We start from the raw sequence: 5,099 nt of genomic DNA, 5'->3' as shown, positions 1-5,099 counted from the left end.
GTCCTCCTGGCGCCAGTCGGCCAGGCGTGTGGCCGGCGCGCGCGCACGGGCGGAGCGCCACGCCACCAGCTCGCCTGCCTGCCTACCCCGCCAGCGCGACGCCGCGACGGCTCTTCTCGGTGCCGCCCCGATCCCCTGGCCTTATCCCCCCTCTCTCCCGTGCTTCTCCCCCTGCTCTCTCTCTCTCTCACCCGATGCACCCATCGCCGCCGTTCGCCATAGCAGCCGTCACCGGCCTCCCCTCGCCTCCCCGACACGCTCCCCAGCTCCGCCGCGACCCCCTCTACCTCCTCGTCGAGCCACGCAAGACGGAGCACCCCGTGGAGCCATCGCCGTCGCCATCCTCGCCTCCGACCGCCGTGGGTACTCGCCGTCGATTCGGGAGCTTCCGGGCATCCCCGACCTCGTCCTCGCGCTCGCTGGTCTCGCTGTGAGCCCCTCTCCGTTTCCCCTCTCTTCTCCCCCTCGTTCCCTCACCGTAGCCCTCCTCCCCACCACGGCCGAAGCCGCTCGCCGCCGTCCATGTCGCCGTCGCCGTCTCGGTCCGCCTCCGCCCAAACCAAGCCTTCTATCGTGCTCCCGGTGCCACGAGGGTGCCGCCGAGCCCCTCAGGTGGCCTCCCCGTGCCCCGCAGCCCGATCCCCCTCGCGCCCGAACTCCGGCCGCCGCCCAAGTGGTCGCCGCCGTCGATCTAGGCCATCTCCGGCGAAACGGAGGGCACCAGTGGGTGCGCACGAGCCCCAGCTTCCCGCGCGTGCCTTCCGCTGCTCGATTGGGCGCCGAAGTGGAAATCCCGCGCCCTCCGTCGCGTTTGCTGCCGCCGGTGGCTAAACGCCGGCGTGTTAGCCCCGGTTGACCAGGGGGTTTGACCTCCCATGGCTCAATGACAAGTGGGGCCCGTCCCAGCTAATTCGGGTTAGGATTAGTTTAAACTTAATTAACCACTGTTAATTAACCCCCCTGACACTGACCAGTGGGCCCCAGCGCCACTAATTCTTAATTAGAATTAAACTAATCTCTGTTAAGCCCCCCTGTCACTGACGTGTGGACCCCACACGTCAGGTTTGACCCCAGCCAGCCACAGTTGACCGCTGACGTCATGCTGACATCATGCTGGCGCAATATATATATTTCTGGATTTAAATTAAATCAGGAAATTCCAGAATATCATTTAAACTTCAAAAATTCATAACTTTTATTCTGTAACTCCAAATCAGACAAATTATATATGAAAAATGATCAGAAAAATCCAATCTATCCATCTGTACTATTTTCATGCATGATCAAACAAGTTAAATTGATGTTTAAAGCAGAACAAGGAAAAGCACTTTAAAAGGCCATGCTTGAGTTTGAAATTTGAATCTTTGATTCAAATTTGTTCAAACCCTTCTGGTTTTAGTTGCATTAGCCCAACACACTCATATTGCCATGTTTCATGCATGCATCATATTGTTGCACATTGTTTGGTGATGGTTGTGTATCGGTGTCCTTTGCGACAGGTTCTGCCTCCGAGGAGTACCGTGATTACCCTAACGAAGAACCGTATCAGTGCATCGAACCATCAGGCAAGCAACCAACCATTTGATCATATCGATACAATCCCATGTTCTCGCTCCCGCTCTCTTTTACTGCATTAAGACAACGCGTTTCAAACTACTATGTGCTACGGTAGTTGAACCCATTTCCTCTGCATGACCTGTCATTGCCACAGTAACTAGATGGAACCCACTAGCATGTGTAGGAGTTGGTTGAGCCATATGTATGTGTTGTTCCTACCTTGCTATGCCTGCTATGCTTAGAGTCGTGTCAGGTCTGGTTCATCTGGGTGATGGGCTAGAGTGAAATGATTATGTCGGTAATGAGAGTGGTGTGGTGAACACGATTTGGTAAAGGTATCGATGAGAGGCCATGTAGGAGTACATGGTGGGTTGTTTCATTGAAGCCGACCTTAAGCACTGAGATCTGTATGTGTGATTTAAGATACAGCTACTGCCATGCATTGGGCCCTGAAATATGACCCCGCTCGACTTCTTATTCACCCTAGCTCTCTGTCCAGGAGTTGCAAGTAGTTTCTGGTGTTTGTAGCCTACTGGAGGCCGTGGACAGCGCTGACCATAGGGGTGGGCTGTGATGCGGTAGGTACGTGGCCGGGTGTACCGAATACCCGTTAGGTATCTCGGGAACCCTGTTCACATCGTTCGGGGCCGTATGGGAAACCTCGGCCGGACTCCCTGCGGATGGAACCTGGATAGGCGATAAACCTGGACTAGAGGCTTAAGTGTTTAGGTAGGTCGTGGTCTACACCCACGTCGGCTTTCGCTTGAAGTCTGCCGAGCACATGTCGTGTGCAGACGCTAAGTGGTGGAAACATGTATGAAGAAGTACACCCCTGCAGGGTTATCATGATCTATTCGAATAGCCGCGTCCGCGGTAAAGGACTACTTGGTTGCCTATACAGTTCATAGACAAGTAAATGGAAACTACTAAAAGCCTCAAGATAAGTGTGAGTGCCGAGGATGGCTCTTCCGTAGGAAGACGGAGGGGGATCCCCGGTAGTGTATTGAATTGGTGGGTAGTGGACTCGTGTGCGCAAAACCGTTTCAAGTTGAAGTATCGTAGGATAGTCTAGCCAAGAGTCAAAGCTGGCTTGCTGCAATAGCTCCACCAACCCTTCTTGATAATATGCATGTATGTAGGATCTGATGTAAGTCTTGCTGAGTACCTTTGTACTCATGTTGCTATAATTTACATTTTACAGAAGACGCTGCAACCCCTTCTGATGGGTTCTACGTAGACGTTGACATCAACGAGTAGGCTAAAGGCCCAGGTGGTGATCTTGAGCCTATGAAGGACCACGTAGTATAGCTAGGCCTTCCAAGCCTCTTTTATTTTACTAGTTGTCTGTACTCAGACAAGTTACTTCCGCTGCTGGTTTGTATGACTGTATGACTTGAATGTTGGGTCGTGAGACCCGTACCTTTGTGTATGATATGTATGGCTCCCTGAGCCTTAAATAAAGTACTTGTGTCGTAGAGTCATGTTGTGATGCTTCGTTGTATTTGCACATATCGAGCATATTGTGTGTATGATTGAAATGCTTGGTATGTGTGGGATCTGACTATCTAGTTGTTTATCTTTAGTAGCCTCTCTTACCGGGAAATGTCTCCTAGTGTTGCCGCTGAGCCATGGTAGGTTGCTACTGCTCTGGAACACTTAGGCTGGCCGGCATGTGTCCTTCTTCGTTCCTGTGTCTGTCCCTTCGGGGAAATGTCACGCATTGAGTACCGGAGTCCTGTTAGCCCGCTACAGCCCGGTTTACCGGAGTCCTGCTAGCCTAGTGCTACAGCCCGGACCCATTTGCTGATGACCGACACGTTCGAAGCTGGGTCATGGATGCCTGTCCCTGTAAGTCTGTGCCACTTTGGGTTTACGACTAGTCATGTCAGCCCGGGCTCCTTATCATATGGATGCTAGCGACACTATCATATACGTGAGCCAAAAGGCGCAAACGGTCCCGGGCAAAGGTAAGGCGACACCCGTGGGGATACCGTGCGTGAGGCCGCAAAGTGATATGAGGTGTTACCGGCTAGATCGATGTGACATCGAGTCGGGGTCCTGACAGCGTTGGCATCAGAGCCGGACTGCCTGTAGGTTCTCCAAGCCAAACTGGTCGATGTTGAGTCTAGAAATTCTTTAGTTATATGTAGGGGAATTGTTTGTGGGTTGGAACGTAAGGCTCTTTTTACTCCTTTATCTTATAACATTCTGATCTGAGTCAGTCTATTCTTCCACCGGGGGTTAAGGAATTAGGATCTATTCTCTCTATCAGGATCACGTGTTACTAATCAGTAGTACCTTATAGGTTTGATGGATACAAGCCTAGTTCAATTCTACTACCACGTTATGTTGTTAGGATGGTCTCAGAACTTTGATATGATGATGTTGAGTGTGTATGAAATCCTTTGTCAAATGTCTCAAAATCCTTCTTGAGCATTTACAGCTGTTATGCTGCCGAAATTTTGCTAGAAATTCTAATGCCTTTGCATTATGATTGTGCTTTCAGATGGCCACTCGCGACCTCAATCAAGTGGTTCGCCTGACTCGATGCCTAGATGTACCCGGCCATACTGCCATGTTGGTCAGGGTAATGACTGAGGCAGGATACCGTTGGTATCCTGAGTACACGGTCGAAGAGCAATTTCGGGACTTCAATCAAAGCCAGTATCTCTGCACTGTCAGGATATTTCCATCTTATCCTGGGTCCACCGAGCCCCTTCACTGCTCCTATGGACTCGGGGTTACTATTGAGATGGCTGTGCAGGACGCCGCCTACTCTATGATGACCATCATGCGAGTCAGATCTGGTCTATTTCGGGACTCTGATTTCCGGTATATGCCAGGATCACTTCCGGGAGCACAAGGGTATCTCCAGGCTATCTATGCTGACCCCACCCAGGAGGATTCACGGACTCGCACCACTGCTGAGATGCTCGAGGATAAGGACCGTGAAAATCGGGCCTTGAGGTTAGAGCTCTTCAATACCCGTGCTGACCACTGGGCCACATTGACTCGGTTCGCACCGGCGGTGCAAGCTGGATATTCGGATATGCGCGATCTCTATCCTGTGAGATCTGCTCTGCCAGACGTGATGGGTTGGCGTGATGTAGGAGGCATCACCCCACCTCGCGGTCCCCGCAGACCACCGTCTGTTGGTCCAAGACCTCATCCTAGCCCCTATGGTCCACAAGCTCCGCGAGATCGTCTGTTTCCGGATGATCATGTTGAGCTTCCAGGCTATGGAGGTGACTTCTACGAGGACTACTACGGATCGGTCTGAGTTAGTGGTAGTATCACTAGTTCGTGTTAGCTGTGTCGTCTATCGTCCTGCGTGACTCGTGGGATATGACCTAGTTTGTACTCTTTCCGGAGATGTAGAAAAATAATGTATAGGAGCTTGGAATGCCTCCGATGAGATGTAATCCTCTTTTCACCGTAATAGTACTTTGTTTGGTCTTGTACTAAACCCTGTATGGTGTGTATGATGATGGAATAAAGAAGCAGTTTCTGTATCTACCATGTCATACGGATGATCATCTTGC

This window comes from Triticum aestivum, chromosome 1B (genome assembly GCF_018294505.1).
Source record: "Triticum aestivum cultivar Chinese Spring chromosome 1B, IWGSC CS RefSeq v2.1, whole genome shotgun sequence".
Taxonomy (NCBI): Eukaryota; Viridiplantae; Streptophyta; class Magnoliopsida; order Poales; family Poaceae; genus Triticum; species Triticum aestivum.
Note: the sequence above shows the minus strand (reverse complement) of the source record.